The following is a 16,821-nucleotide window of genomic DNA, read 5'->3' as shown; positions in this document are numbered from 1 at the left end:
AGAACTGACTGACTACAACCCAAGAACCAACAGTTGGACCATCAGCTGATTTTTCAGTGGAAACCAGAAGGCCACGGAACACCACTTCAAACTGCTGAAAGAAAATGACGGTAAACATAGAACGGTGTAATCAGCAAGGCTATATTTTAGACATGAGAGCCAAATAGTGGCATTTTTATGTAAACAAAACTAAGACATTTGCTGCAAGCAGACCTTAAGTACAGAGTATACCCCAGCCTCCCACTACCCTGAAAGTCATTCTAGTGGAGCGGTCTGACATGCAGAACGCAGTGGGGAAACAAAGAAGCAAATGTGGGGTGCATTTCCACAGACTGAGTATATACAACAATATCTCACTGAATCAAAAATGAAGATGAAGTTGAAATACTTGATAACTATCAAGTGAAAATCAGAGTTAAATTTCCCAAGGTCCGTGTATCATTTGAAGTTTCGTATAGCTTAGTATAGAAATTAAAATTTCTAAGGTCTCCGAGTCTTAAAATATATAAAATTGACCTTGGCAGAAACTTACAAGAGAAACTGACAAATCTCCAGTCATCTTGGATTTTTGCTAGCACATGAGTTCATGCCACTCTTCACATCCAACGTCCTCACTGATGAGAATGCAAAGCAAGGCTTGGAAATACTAAAAAGCAAGGCAGGCTTCTATTCACTTCCATATTACAAGATTTTTCAACCCAGGGACAAAAGTTGGACTAACATCTAGATGGAAAACTGTTAAATACATACATACCTGAAAATATAAGAAAGAGGACTTTGCAAATTCACGTGTTTGTATGATCCCTGAGTCAGAGTCTGGCTACAGTGTGGGTTGGTACTGAAACGATTGTCTCTAAGATTAACGGTTTTATTGTATTCATTGGTAATGGGCAGTCACAAGATAAAAATAGTATTTTAACTTATTTTCTATTATGTGACCCAATGAATGTAACATCCATTATTTAAAAGCAATGGGAACATTATTAGATATACCAATTACATGCAAAACAAACGGAAATTAAAAACCACTTTTTTCATTCATTCACTATATACAACACTCTACGGTTCAGCCGAAGGTGAGCAACAGCCAGACAGAGTTAAAGATTAAACTGAGAATTGTGATGCATAGTTTTTTAATTTTAATACCGAGGTCTGTGGAGAAAAGATAGACAGCAAATTAAAATTGTAGACAGAATATTAAACATGTAATCCCTGAAAGACAAAATTGGTTTCACAGTGCATGTTAGTGCCGAGGTTAATGAGAATTTGTTGGACTGGTTTCATCTGTGAAAGTAAGAGCTTCCATATGTTTCTTTCATGCTTTGTTTATTTTCCCAAGGCACAGATATTGCCTGCCTGCTAAATGGGCACATTAGTAAGTAGCTATTTTTCTCAGACATGGTCTCAATGAATTTTGTGACCAGTAATAGCTGGACATACTGATCATTATTTCCATGTTTTAGTGCAATATAAAAAAAGAAACAAATGAAAAAAAACTATTTTCTTCCATATCTTGAGAAAATTAAAGTAGAAAAAAATTCATGTTATCTGTATTTAACTTAGTCATCACTTTCTGAAATATTCCCCATGTTTTTCTAAGTTTCATTTCGGAAGGTGTTCTGCACATAATAGGATCACTCAGTATCATAAATTACTATCTCACAGTTTCTTTTTACATTTAATTTGTGTCAACTCTTCAAAGTGAACCCTGGATTGCTTCAACAGCTCTAGTTACAAATGCTTGCACTTCTAACGCTGTCTTCTGAAAACTGAACTGTAAAAGTTTGTTGTTGTCAAAGGGGTAAATGAATGAGGACTGGCAGAAAAAGAAAACGTAATCATAATAATAATTTAAAAAAATTTTTCAGGCTTTACCATGAACTGTATGAGTAATTTACAAGTAATTTAAAACTCATCCAATCCTTGCCAAATCCAACATACCATACTGTGATTAAGCTCACTGTATAAACTGGGAAATGTGTAATAAAAACTTTGGCTTCAGTCCAAAGAGAAGTCTGGTGACCCCAGTGACGAGGAAGTAATCCCCAAAGCCCTGAAATTTCCTGGGGGACCAGGGTCCTGTCCTGACTCGTGGTGGGCCTTGGAGACCACGCTGGATCGTTATGCTAATGAGGTGACTCTCATTATTCTAATGAGGTGGTTCATTATGCTAATGAGGAAGACCGACCAGGTGACTAGAGGGATAGGGCTTTGGGCTCACCTTCCTGGAAGAGGGGAACTGGAGACTGAATTTAATCAGCCACACCCACATCGTGAAACCCCAGTAAAACTGCATACTGAGCTCTAGTGAGGGTCTTGGGCTGGAGATGCTCTGTGCACAGCCCTGCGGACAAGGGAGCCTCATAATTGTTACCCCCAGATTCCCATTCGGTGCATCTCTTACTTTGGTTTGTCATTTGTGTCCTTTGGCCACAGTAAAACTGCAACAGCAATTGTATATAATAGTAGGAATATGAATGCTAAGTGTATATGACTTTTCTGAGTTCTGTGAGTTTTCTAACAAATTATCATTCCAGAAGGTGGCTGGGAGAACCCCCAAACTGATGGTCACCTCATCCAGAATAGGAGGGGTCCCGGGGACCCTCAACCTCCCAGCGGGTGTGTGAAGAGAGGGCAGTTCCGTGCGGACTGTTCCCTCAGACTTTGCTGTTTGGCGCCCTCACTGCAGACTTGGGCAGACTCAACCGTCAGGAGGGCTGTGTCTTTAGCCCCGAGTTGGGCTGACTCTGGGTGGGAAACAAAGCCTTCATTTGCTATTTTAGCTAATTTGCTCAAAATCCTGCAGTAAACGTGTGGAGAATTTGGTACCCGGATCCCAGCAGTGTGTTCTTTTTCCTTCTAGGTTACCACAAGGTACTGAATACAGTTCCCCGGACTACACAGTAAGAAATTGTTGCAACGCGGTAAACTGACTATACTTCAATTAAAAAAGAAAAAGTGTTCAGCGTAGGAGTGTGACCGAGCTATACGCCCTCTGGCATGAAACTGACGCATGTGTCCTAACACAGTCAATCAGCAAAGACACACACAGGGAGCTCTGACATCAGCCCCTCCTCGGGGACCTGGTTCTGAGCCTCAGCCATTTTTTCCCAGGGATCCGCGTGCATCTCCTCTGTGTGTCTGGTGATTCGCACCAACCAGGTCATCTTTCATTCAAGGACTTCTATAAACGCATCATAGCATTTGAGATCCAATGATGTTCTCTGAGTCTTTACCTCTGGATTGCTGAGGAACAATGTGCTTTGCTCTCTTTTGTTCATAAAACACTGGCGGTGGTTGGGGGCGGTGACAGCTTTCTCACCTGCGTCCTGAGCACACTTCTCGGTATCTGTGTTCCCCTCTGTGGCTGCATTTTCTCTGCAGAATCCGAGAGCTATTTTTATCATGTGGTAATGAGAAGAGGAACTAAAAGCACTGGGGACCCTTTATGCTGAAGGTCCCAATGGAAAATAGATTTTCTCCTCATTGTAGGATGAAAACTGTCATGTACAACTACAGAAAATATTGCATGGTTTCTCCACCTGATGATGACTACATTACAGAAGTGTGAGCAGTCCAGCTTCCACCCTGAGGGTGACACTACCATGTGTAATGTGGGTGCGGGCGTGTGCAAATGTGGAACAGAATAAAAGGCATAATGGTGTTCACCGCAATGCTATGCAGATTTTAAATGCACTAAATCTGTTTTCTAGATAATCATACATTGCATTTTTTTCAATCCACTTAGTTACTCTAATAAAAGTAGTATCTTATAATTTTATACATTTTCTTAATTTTAAGGTTTTCTCACCATTTTTATTTTAAGTGCTTATGGTTTGCTCCTCTTTGCTTGATTAGGTTGCTCTGTGGCTTGTTGATTCTGTTTTCTTCCAAGACCTCGATTTTAGACCTGTGTGTCTGTTCTGTTTCTTTATTTGCTTCCAAACTCGTTGATTACCGGTTTTAATTTATCAGTCCCTCTCTTCTCCCTCTTTTGGTCTCATTATTGTCTTGTTCTCACTTTTTTCCGTGCATGTTTCTCCTTGGAGCGCCCTGCTCAGGTTGGCTCGTTCCTAGGACCCCAGCTGCTCTCACACCGTGCGTTTCCCCTGCGCTCCCCGAGGAGTCAAGCCTAGTTGCAGACTGGGCTGCAGTTTTCAGATTAGCTCCCTGAACTTTCTGCACCAAGTGGAGAGCCCTCAATCTGAGGATTGCTACCTATGGGTGGGCTTGCGTCTTAGAACTGTTCGAGGTGTGCTTGCCTTTCCTGCTTCCTTCCCCGTGGTGGCTCACACCCGGCCAGATTTTTGCGGTCTTGCTGGCTCAGCCCGTCCACCTGCATATGGAGGTCCTGGGAGAAACCTTGCTGTTACTCATTTCCCCTGGATGTAACCTGTCTGTAGGATTCATTCATTGGTCATTCACTTTCCTTTTTTTGTATTTTTGCAGGGGGAGAATTAGGGATCTTCAAAGACTATAAAATTGCCTCCATCTTCTTTTGACTTATTTTTTTAATGAGCACTCTGGCTGCTAAACCAGTGAGGATGCAAGTCAGGAATGGCACCTGGGTACCAGTTGCAGGGCTACCATGGTGGTCCAGGTGGGAGAGGCTGGTGGCTTGGACACTTTGAAGGTTTGTTCAGAGAAAGCCTCTCTCAAGGACCAACTTTTGAGCTGAAGCCAGAAGGAGGAGAGGAGGCATGTGAAGAGACAGGAAGAGAGCCTCCCAGACATCTGCTGGGCCAGGTGGGAAGGGTGGGTGGGAGCATGAGCTGCAGAGACCGTGATTCAGGGAAGGACGAGAGAAGGAGGGAAAGGCCAGCCCCCGCCTGTCCTTGGAAACCCTCTCAGGGGTTTGAGACGCTAGGGAGTCATCCAGGTCACAGACTGGAGCACACGTGTGAGACAATGTCATAGGAGCAGAAGGGGAGGAGGGCCGACCGAGGCAGCAGGATCTCACCGTTGCATCAGAGGGAAAAAAATGATCTAATCTGATCTGAGGATTAATCTAAGTCTTTTCTGGAAAAAAAAAATTTTATACCTTGAAGGAGAAGTGCTATTTCAGTAGATGGGAAGAGAGGGAGCCAGCACTTTCCACACTTTTTTAGACTGAGAAAAACTAGTTCCAATGAAAAGTGTGCTGGTTTAGTAAAGTTCACCCCGTAAATACTCTCCCACCCTAAATAATCTCCCCCAAAGCGAAATTAAGGCATGCTAAATTAGCCTCCGCCCGGTTTTATTCTCATGGATGGTACAGGAGCCTCTCAGGAAAACTCTGATGCCAACCGTCCTGTTTTATTTTGAGAACTCACTTGTATGAACAGCAGAGGGGAAATCAGTTAAGTTTTCAAAGAAGCAGAAGTACCACATTTGCTCTGGGGCCCCGTTCCCCCGTGAGAAGCCCAAGTACTTGGTGGGGGTCTTAACCACGTTTCACTGGCATAGAATCTAACGATAATTATGGTTCATAGAAAACATCTTCAACTAATACGTGTGCACAGTGCTTTACATACATCGCCTCACACATCACGGCGACCCTTGGAAACAGGTCATATTCTTATGTCCACTTTACAGATGTGTCCACTGAAGCTCAGTGAGGTTCAGGCTACATTCAGCAACGTCCCTCTGTGAAATTCCAGCTGACCCTCGAAGCCAAGGCGCTGGTTCCTGTACCCCACAGAGATGAAGTCTCTGTTTCACTGACATTTCAGAGCACCCTGCCTTGGAAGCTGTGTGCTGTCAGCATTTTTAACCAGATATTTAAAGACCTATTTGACCTTTTTTCTTAGGACAAATTTCATTTTCTGGCTCTTTGAAACACGGCGGACGTTGCTCCCAAATAAATAAATATAGCATAAACACCACCAGAACTGTGTTTTCAAGGGCTAATTTAAGCTTTTTGTAAGTGCGTTTGATTTTTAGGACAGATCATTCTGTGATGCAAATAAAGTTCAGCTCTGCTGTGTCCTTGTTTAAAAGCTAGCCGCGTGCCTTTTTCCCAGGAGCCTGCGCGTGGTGGGGTTTGTTTCGTCGCTTTCAGATTACTTGATCAACAGCCTGCAGCACAAAACTCAATTTCATCCCCTGTGAAAACGTTCGGGCTAATGGTTTCAGACTTTGTTGCTCAATTTATCTGCCTCTTAGAAGGAGTCATTAAGTGGAAGAAACCCGCTTTGGGAAATAAGGAGTTTTTCATTTGCTGGTAGAGGCATTTTCTTTATAAAGGCATCATTAATCACATAGTTAAACCACTAATTAAAAATGTTTTACTTTGACTTGCTTTATTTTCCTGAACTACACTAAGCACCAGTCTGTCATGTGTAGGCAGGTAATGACCGAAGACCTCTGTGTCCCGTCTGTCGTTAAAGATTAATACTAACCCTGTGTTGCATTTCTCTTGTCACATGCGCCTGGTGTGTCAGTGTGTGTGTGTGTGTGTGTGTGTGTCTGTGTCTGTGTGTCTGTGTGTCTGTGTGTGTGTCTGTGTCTGCCTGCGAGCAAGAAAGAAGCCGCTCAGGCACAGGGGTGAGAGATTTTCCACCAGCAAAGAAATCACCATTCACAATGTATCAACCCTGGAAGGCAGCTGCCTACATTTATAAAATGTATCAAATGTAAGTATTTACCTTGCAGTTGCTGTGAATTCGTTCTTATCTCTGTTGGCGTCTTTCTCGCGGCTTTCAATGAAAAGAGTTAATGTCTATACTTTCCTTCGAAGGAACGAATATGTTCTAGCTCCTTAAAAAGGATTTACTAAAAGTAAATATTTGGAGCATTACTGAAAGATAAAAAGCAGGATGTTTTGGTGGAAAAGCAATAGGTCGGGAAGCAAAGAGTCTTCTGTTTTCTTTCCAATCTGCCACTAACTTGCTCTATAATGCAGATCCCAGAAACTCTTGGGGCTTGAACTTTCCATAGTTGCAAAATGACAAAGTTAAAGCTCGCAATTTTTTATTTTCTTCTACATCTTGTGTACCATGATGTCAAACTATCGTTTTGTGTTTAGATGAAGAAACCAAGTTTCTAAGAATACAGAATGTATTTTCTTCCCTCACCTACCTTGCCATTTTACAATCTTTTATATTCTGTTGTTTGATTAGAAGGTTCTGAACCACTGGGTAAAGGTCTTATCTTGAATGAAGAAAATAATAAAAAATGATAAATGCCTTGGTATTGCCTATTTTTATTTTTTTCCAAAAGGTAGAATGCAATTGTGCTGTGTTGAATGTCTTGCATAAGCTAAACCTGAAGACAAAGTCATTACTGTTCCCTCCGTGTGGTGTCACGTGCTGGGGTTGATAAAACTTGGCATTTGCTAGCGTGGTTTATGTACTTCCAGGGAGAATCTTGTTCTTACTCTCTTTTTTGCCTGTCAAAACAGAGCAGTAGAGAAATGTAACTGAAGGTATCAGTAGACCACCCACCTTGCTCTAACTTATTTGAAAACGTTTCCTATTTTAAGTTTAGGAGGTTGATAGCTTGCCTGCCATTGGTGGTGCTGATAAAAGAAACCACAGCAACCAGCGCCACGGGCAGTGAAGCGGGGCATCCTACACCACAATGCACCGCAGTCATTTACCTGGTGGTCTTCCTGTGCTTTTTTCCTTCCTGAGAAAGCCAAATGTAGTGTAACGAGTATGAGTTTTGGACTCGAGCTGGTCCTGGTTGGGCAACTTGGGCAACTTGGGCGTTATTAAATCCTGGTCATCTAATTGTCACCACTGTGAAATAGGGACAGTAGTGCCTACTTCAAAGGTGCGTGTGATGTTCGGTGAAACGCCATCACTGTTTCTACCGTACCCATCAGCAACTGTTGTTTCCCAGGCGTGGAAGTGAGGACTGAGAAAAGCAGGGTCCTTATCCCAGTGGGTCTTATATTCCTGCAAGTTATAGAGATGCATATACAGTGCCTTGAAGTGAGAGTTACCAGACACACATTGTATTTATTTAAAAAAATTTTTTTTTTAATAGAAGTACTTGGGACTGAACCCAGGACTTCCTGCATGCTAGGCATGGGCTTTATCACTGAGCTATGTCTTCCCCCATTTCCTTCTTTCAACCACCAATTTGCTCTCCATTTCTATAATTTTGTCATTTCCAGAATATTATATTAATGTAATCATACAACATGTAACCTTTTGGTACTGGCTGTATTCATTCAGCATATTTCTCTGAAGATTTATTGAGATTGATGTGTATGTCAGCAGATTTTTCCTTTTTGATTGCTAAGTAGTATTCCATGGTATTGACATACCATAGTGTTTTATTAACTGTTCTCCCACTGAAGATGGTTGTTCCCAGTTTTGGGTTCTTATGAATCAAGCTGCTGTGAATATCTGTGTCAAGGTTTTGTGCACAAAATGTAAGTCTTCATTTCTCTTGATAAATGACCAAGGGTGGGATTGCTGGGTTGCATGGTGGTTGCATATAACAGTTATTTCCATTTTTACAGACACAATCCATAAAGTAACACCTCAATGCTGGAGATCACGCAGGGAAGCCTTTTGTAAGTTGAATTACTGTTCATAAATTAAATCACATTTTCAATATAATAGCATGGCTGTGTATTTTGGAAAATGAAGAATGAAGAAAAATGTCTACATTAGTAAAAATTATTCTGCAGTTATTAGCTTTATTCCACAGTTCCCTAATTGCTAGCTTTGGTATGTATATTGGATTTTTAATGGACAGCCTCAAATGCGTTTCTACAGCAAGTGTCCCTTTCACAAGAGACAGAGTTAACAATGTGCCCCTCTGTCACTCCTTGACCTTTCTGACAATTGGTTATTATCCTGTCCCCAGGTATAATGTTTTCATAATCCAGTACTGACAATAGGCTTAGATATTTAAGTTTTGCTCTATTTGGATTCCAGCAAAACTTCTCTTTCTTTTTCTCTGCATTGCTTATCATCAAAGAGCAAGAAGCTATTTCAACACTAAGACATTTGGGAAGACGAGGAAGACCAATGAAATACTCACGGTTCTCGGGTGGTCACACTGTTTGCATATTACGACTCCTTGACGCAACTGCAAGGTCACAGACCTAACGTAATTCTTTATACAAATCAAACACTTGACTTAAACAAACTTTTTCCCCCCTAAGTTATCTAATAGATATAGGTTTAAGGAAAGTATTTTTCTGATTCCTTTGACTAAAGGGTTTATGTGTTTTTTTAACTCTCTAGATTGAAGTAGACTTTTCAGTGTGTGCCGCTCAGTTTTTTTCTTTAATATGCAGAAATATATTTCACAGAGTTGCACAAATTTATTCTAATTAGGAAGTCTGACTCAAACACTATTTAAAAATGTGATACATGTTAATGCCTTCAGATAAATTTGATTTATTAACTGCTTACCTTGCACTTTTTGAAAAGGACAAATTCATTCATCTGTTGAAAGTTTTATTATAACCTATGAAATCACTGTAATTAGGTATAAAAATCTCTAAAGAAAAGTACACGGAATTAGTGCCTGAGTGAGATTTCCATTATATACAAAACGCTCACAGCACGTCACCCGTGAAGTTTCCGCCTGACTCGCGGGTGTGAATGTCTGTGTGCAAGGCTGGAGCAAAACATTTCTGATCTATGATCATATCATTCTAATATAATAGCTCTCTCCTGTGTCAAGGTGTTTGATCCAATGGGAATTACATTAACCGACAGTAGAAACGAAAATCATTATTTGCCAGGCAATCTAAAGAGAACACTTGCGTTGTTTTGCTGAGAATGAGTTTTGAACTTAGTAACTGTTAATCTTTCGAAAAGTAAGAAATGATAATTGTACTCTGATCAATCAAATACTATTAGGTTTCCCTACTGAATAGGTTTCTACGGGTCTGTGTGTGGAGAGACTCGAGGAAAAGATGCTTTGGACCACCAGTTAAGGGCATTTCCCCCAAATCCTAGCAGGTGAGTTGAGCCATGCGTGATTATCAGGAATACTTTAGCTTAAGACCCAGTGCAAAGCTGACCAGAACCTCCTCACTCCCTTTCCCCAGACCATCACAGGAGCCACCTTCAGGAGAGGACACCTGGAACAGGGAGGAACAAATCTGACTCTGTATTAGATCTGTTCCTCTAGCTCTAACCCTGGGCTCTGTTTCCTGGGCTCAGTCATGCTGCTTCTGCACCTTTTGTTAAAGAATGTTACCTAGAGCCTGAAACACACAGGAAAACCAATCCTCAAGGCTCTGACCTTTAAGGGTATAACACTTTTCCATTCATATAGAGATAAAAAGTTGCAGAATAGAGAATAACATTTGTCTTGTTGGAGGTTTACAGGGACACCATGTTCTGACCCACGTGGACAGCTGCAAGAACAAAGGATTCTGACCTCAAGAAACTTGCAACAACCAACCACACCCCCTGCCCTTTTTAGTATTCTGACTTGGGGAAGATGGTTCTCTAGGACATTAGTCCCCCATCTTCTTGGTCTGTCAGCTTTCCAAATAAAGTCATTATTCCTTGTCTCAACACCTCATCTCCCGATTGATTGACCTGTTGTGTGGTGAGCAGAATGAGTTTGGACTCAGGAACAATTCTGCAAGTAATCTATATTTTCTCATGAACAGTAAATGCTGCTTTCATTAAGTGTTAAACAATTCAATGATATTTTTAAATAGTGGTCTCTTATCTGATTCTGTGAGATGCTGGTTTGGTGTAGTCAAGTTTGGATTTTATTAGGCAATTAGATCTTTAGGACGACTGTATGCTTAATGAAACCATAATGCATTTACTGAATAAAATGAATCCTGCCTGTGTCAGTCTCCGATATTTAGTACTTGGATTGAAAGGTGCTGGATTTTTTTTATTGATAGATCTAAAAGACAATTTAAAAATTCATGTGGTGTACTGCAGAAAGACTCATAAAACTGACATTCCCAATTCATTATACAGAGTCTCTGAGTCATATCGTAAACCTGAGTTGTAATTTGACAGTAGAAAATTTCATCACATATTGGGGCCCCACCATACGTGACTAACATCTCAAGCAATTATCTCTTACACTGAAAATATGACAATTTTACAGAATGCTATGTTTATTACTGAGTTTCCAAGGGAATTATTTTGGTTAAAAAAGAAAAATAAGGAAGAAAGGAAGGGAGGGAGGGAGGGAGGAAGGAAGGAAGGAAGGAGTGAAGGAAGGAAGGAAGGAGTGAAGGAAGGAAGGAGTGAAGGAAGGAAGGGAAAAGAAAGATGAATAGAATCCACCTGATTGTCTCTGTGGTTACCACATGGAGGCCCAAGAACAGTAGACTCTGGGACCACATGGCTCAGTGTTAACAGTTGTTTAGTCGCTCTTTTGGCAAATTATGTTACTATCAAGAAATGCCTTCTGATGAATGGTTTTCAACTCCAGAGAACAGAGACATCACAGTATATTGACAAAAATCAGTATTTTACTAGATTCACTGAATTCTAAATCTATGAATATTTTCATCCTTGGCATTATGTTCTTTAAAAAATGTTTTCAGAGATGAAATAACATAAAAACATAAGTTTTTGTGTCAGCACCATCTTTCATCTCCTTTTCTTCTCACCTACCTTTCTGTGTGTCCTGAACGAGATGCTGAGTCCAGCGAAGTCTTAATTATTATAGCATTTTATGTATCATTGTAGAAAATAACACATTGCCCACTTTTTTTTAATAAACATATAAACATGTCAGATATGCTAATGTACACATTTTGAATGAGGTCATCCATTTTTGAAAATTAAATAAAGCTTTTTTTTTCAGAATTCATGAAACAAGTACATGAGCAAGCCACCCTAAATAAGTAGGTAAAGTAATTTTGAAAAGAGTATTTGTTGTGTTTTATTTTCTAACACTGTAAGAGCCACAATAACCTTTGCTGTATATACTGTTAAATGATTTATTAGTAAACTCATCTCTTTGCCAAACCTAATGACAGGGAAAAATTGAGCATCAATTATTATCTGAAATGTTGCTTTTTAGTTTGGGAACTGCATGAAGAATGCTACCAAGGGGACAGTCGGCCCCTGTCATCTTGGACCATGCTGGTTTGCCCCTGTCGTCCTGGTGTAATTATTAATGGTGCCTCCTTTCACTCTTAGAGTGAGTGTCCTGGTTTGTGGTAATAACTTATATTGTCACCTTAGTCATGACCCATTCTTCTGATTTTAAAAGATAAAAATTTTCCAAAGTGACATCTGGATAGACGGCAAAAGAATTTCTTTCCCAGACATTTATAAATATTAGTTGTTCACAGCTGCACAAGACACAGGGAGGGCAATTGACCTTGGTCGTTCCAGAAACCAACAGGATTATAATTATTAACAAGGCCAAGTTTTTATTCTTAATCACAGGTTTCCTCTGGAAATTCATGTCACCCTCAAAATCACTTAACCATTAAAAGGGCACTTTTGATAATGAAGATCTGTTGAGTCTTACTCTGAAAGGGTGTGAACACACACACTATAGCCTTTGCTTCTGACAAAGGAACTTGAGTTTAGATCCATTGCAGTCCGCTAACAAAGGACCTTAGAGGAGCAAGTTCTTCAGAAGTGCTGGGTTCATTTCCTTATTTTCTGAAGAGTTGATCCAGATCGAGGGTCTTCAAAGGTGGGTGTGCTGACCACTGCTGACCAGCACGAGGTGCTCGCCAGTCTGTGGCATCATGCAAGAGAGTAAAATCCTTCTTTCTGGAGTTGAATTTATTCAATGCAGGCATTCATGTTTTACTCTGAGATAAGACAAGCTCAATAGATTTTGATGTGGCACTAGTGTTAGGAAATTGGTACATTTCTTAGATCCTGTTAACCGATACATTGTATCAAATGTAGCTAAATGGCATGTGCTAACTCAAAGGAAGAGTTACGCAAAACAGATACGAGGGCTCGGTAAACCTTGTGCATCAGTGGTTGTCACTAGTGCCATTAGGATGGACAGAGATCAGTCACCCCATCTTTATGCTTTGAATGAACGTATTCCCATTGGTTCTAATTATGTTCCATGGAAATTGATGGCACATGAGAATATCAAACCCCAGTGAATATAAGACCTGATTATGCATTAGGATGTGTGGAAATTCAATAACTCAGAACGACTACTGCTCCAACGCTGCCTTGTACTAGAGTTAGAGGCAGAGCCTTGGAAAGGAGGTAATAAATGTGTTTTCCACGGGGAAAGGCGTTTCTTTTGGTGAGTGCCCAGGTGTGCTCTTTGAACTCAGAACAAAATTTCCTATGATTTGCTTCCTTTCATCCTATGATTGTTCTTGTAGGACTGTTGGAATAAACAGGGTAGCCCCACAGGAGACCATCTCACCGGCTTTAAAGAGAAAGATAAGAGGGCTGGGAAAAAAAAAGGAGAAAAGCTTTTATAGAACCAGAGGAAGCAACTTCAATACTCAGCCTGGCATCAAAGCCATGGAAGGCATGAAAGACATAGTATGAGTTCTGTTAATAGTAAATTTGCCGTAGAAATGTGGGGAAAAATGCCCTGGAGGAAGGAGAATTGGTATATTATGAACATTATCATTAAGTCTACTCCAGTTCTTGATGCTAATTTCTAGTCCAGCATCCATTCTGAACAGAGAAAAGAGGTTAAAAAAGGGGGGGGGGGATGATCATCCTTTTGTCTGAGAAAAAATGTTGGTGAACAAAGAAACCCGGACAACATGCACATCCTCGGGAGCTCAGCTCACAGCACGTTTACTGACTAAACTATGAATTAATGCACGTTTACTGAGCACCCAGCCTACAAACTGAGAAGCTGTTGATCCCGGATGCTTCTAGGGAAGGTTAGTGTCCAGGGACAGACTGAGGAGCAGGATGGAGCAACGTGAGATCACGTTACTCGGGTGAGGTCCACGTCCTTGTCCTGAGTAGGGAGAGTGTTTGATTAAATATTCCACGGAGAGGAGTCATTCCTTAGAGAAAACTGCATGGGGGAAGTGGAATTTGAGCCAAGTTATGAACAACAACAGCAAAAAAGGTTTGGACTGAATTCAGGCGGAGGAGGAAAGGCATCTGAAGGAGAAGAAACTGTGAAGTGAGTCCGTGAAGCTGGCGTGATAACACTGACCCTAGGAGACCGGAAGGAAAGTGGCCCAATTCGAGTAGGTGATGCTCTCCTCTAGACAGCCTTTCTTTGTTTGGTAAGTTTATAAATGCAAAAAAAAAAAAAAAAAAAAAAAAAAAATCTAGAAAATAGAATAGTGCGCTCTGAAGAGGAAATACTCTCAAACTGTCCCGTCCACGACTTGTTCCCAACTTGTGGCCTGTTTTGAGTTTGCTTGTGAGATGCTTTCAATGCCTTTATGAGTATTCTCTCTGTCTTATATGTTTATACACATATCATTGTATTATTTTCTGTTTTTTAACTTTAAAAAAAATAGTTAACAACGTGGAATAGTTATATTTTCCCATCGTTTACCTTGTACCTTTTAACAGCTGCCTGATAGTCTTTCCTATCAATACATCATAATCAGGCAACCTGTATCCCATTGATAAACACTCAGCTTGTATCTGAGATTTTTCCAGTACAAACAACTTTAGGAGGAGTGAAATAAATGCACTGTGTGTTTACACACAATCAAACCATGTCTGTATACTCTTAGATGTGGAATTGATAAATCAAGGCAAAGTCCATTTACAAACATAACAGATACTGCTGGTCACCCCCCGTATTATTCCAAAGTGTCACCCCATCAATGGGGTTGGAGAAGAAGGCGGCTAGAGACTCAGACGAGACCAAGTACAGTCAGGATGTCAGCTGGATAAGAAGCTGGGAGACTGCTGAGAAAATCTCTTCAATCTCTTTTCATTGATTCTATTGCTGCAAAACCAGCCTCTGTACCCTGAAAACCGAGTTGAGACTCAGAGGCAGAGTTTGGGGAAAATCAGAAAAGAACAGCTTTCCTGTTTTGTCAGGCAGAGGTGGGTCACAGCAGGCGCACGCCTTAGGGACTGTGAATCCATCCTGGGGTTGAGGTCCTGAGGTTTTATAGAAAACTGGATGGAACAGAAAAGGTGACAACAACCAGGGCACTTTCCAGGGTGCTGCTACATTCCCCTTAACCTGGATGAATCTTTCTGGCATCAGGAGGAACTCCGGAGGGTCTGTGCACTTTTCTGAGATTATCGGTCCATCGCCTCCTTCCTGGAGCACAGCCTCTGGATTGAAGCTATGCTCAGAGAAGAAGGGATGCGGAGGGCAGAGTGTGACGGCAGGGAGTCAGTCTGTTAGTTTGTTTTCTACTCCTTTGGACCCAAGTCTGTCATAAGCAACAGCCAATAAGAGCCACGCTGGCATCTCTGGAAATGTTTTTTCTACTTGCTCATAAACTTGTCCTTGACATGAGAAATTGTGAACCCAAACTGGGCAGAGAGGTGGGGGTCCCTGGATCGGGGGGTGGTCCCGCAGGGATGGTGTCGGTCATGGTGACCTGGGCGCTTGGGTTCACCGACTTCACAGACTCCACACCAGTGATCCAGCCTCACCGGAGACAAAACTGAGCATCTTCCCCGCTGCTCCGGCCCCAGCCTCTGGCCTCTTAGCTGAGTGTTTTCAGGCGAGTAATCATCCCTCCAGTTTGCAATCTTAAACAACAAGCTCTCTAAAATCATCCAAGAGGGAAACCAGAGTAACTGAGAAGGTGCTCTCGTTCTGATTCTGAGGAAATTTTGGTTTGGATAATTTTGAGGCTACATCAATCAACTCACCAACCAAACAGAAGCACCGCCGTAGAGGACGCGGAAAGAGGGGCGGAAAGGAGGGAGCCTTGTAGGGCAGATCTCCTTTTCACTTGGATGAACTTCAAAGAAATGTGGTTTCTATGCGCGAAATAAAAGACTGTTGATATTTGGCATAAGAGAAAAGGTCAGACTAAACTGTGAAAACAGAATCGGGAATACAAAAGAGGAAAATGACAAAATCTCTCAGAATTCAGAGCAAGAGACAAAGGACTGAAAACAAACAGGAGTGTGTTTTAGGTGGAGGGAAGGCAACACTGTTGCCAACTACATGCCTACCCAAACGATTACTTGGTTTTCCGTAAGAAAAAGTGCAAACTTTGGAACAAGACAAATATTAAAAGACCTAAGCAGCAGGAGGGCAAATTCTGAATATGGACCTCTAGTTACAGATCTAAAGAATTCAAAAGGTACCAGACAAAGAAGAGTTCAAAAGGTACCAAGGCGGTGAGGAAAGTGCGTTAAAGAAAAAAGCTCAACTTATCTTTATAAAAGTCTTTTACTGGAAGAACAATAAATCTCATATGATTTTTGGTAGAAAGATAAGTTAAAGAGAAAAGAAAAATTGTTACAAATGAATAAAATCAGACTATTATCAGACATGATCCTGAGTCTCAGAAGAAACAGCGAAAGCATGAAATGGCAGGACCAAAAAAAAAAAAAAAAAAAAAGATAAAAAATCCAAACACAGTAACAGCACTTGAGTGAAGGACAGAATTTGTCTTTCTCTGTCTGACTTATTTCAGTTAGCATAGTGCCCTCAAGTGCATCTATGTTTTGCACATGGCTGGGTTTGTGGGATGGAAAAACCAAAAAATAAAAACCACCAAATTCATAGAAAAAGGGATTAGATTTGTGGTCACCAGAGGTGGGAACTGGTGGCCGAAAGGCACGAATTCCCAGCTGTAAGGTAAACGAGTCCTGGGGCTGTAACGTACCGCAAGGTGACTGCGACTAGTGGAGGATACATTTAAAACTTGCTAAGGGAGTAAATCCTAACAATTCTTATCACAAAAAAGAATTTTTTTCCTCTTTCTTTGCAAGGAGCTGTATGAAAAGGTGGATGTTAACTAAACTTATTGTGATGACCCATTTGCCAAGT

The 16,821-nt window shown here is 41.0% G+C and overlaps 1 long non-coding RNA gene across 1 annotated transcript; it reads left to right on the top strand.

The window, feature by feature from the left end:
* Positions 1-6,419: 6,419 nt before the first annotated feature.
* Positions 6,420-10,332, top strand: LOC116667222. Its single transcript, XR_004324037.1, has 4 exons — positions 6,420-6,614; positions 8,453-8,506; positions 9,827-9,911; positions 10,284-10,332. It is a non-coding gene; the product is annotated as an uncharacterized LOC116667222 (long non-coding RNA).
* The last annotated feature ends 6,489 nt before the right edge of the window (positions 10,333-16,821 follow it).

This window comes from Camelus ferus, chromosome 2 (genome assembly GCF_009834535.1).
Source record: "Camelus ferus isolate YT-003-E chromosome 2, BCGSAC_Cfer_1.0, whole genome shotgun sequence".
NCBI classification, from domain to species: Eukaryota; Metazoa; Chordata; class Mammalia; order Artiodactyla; family Camelidae; genus Camelus; species Camelus ferus.
The sequence above is the reverse complement of the archived record's forward strand: the minus strand, read 5'-3'. Positions and strand labels throughout refer to the sequence as shown.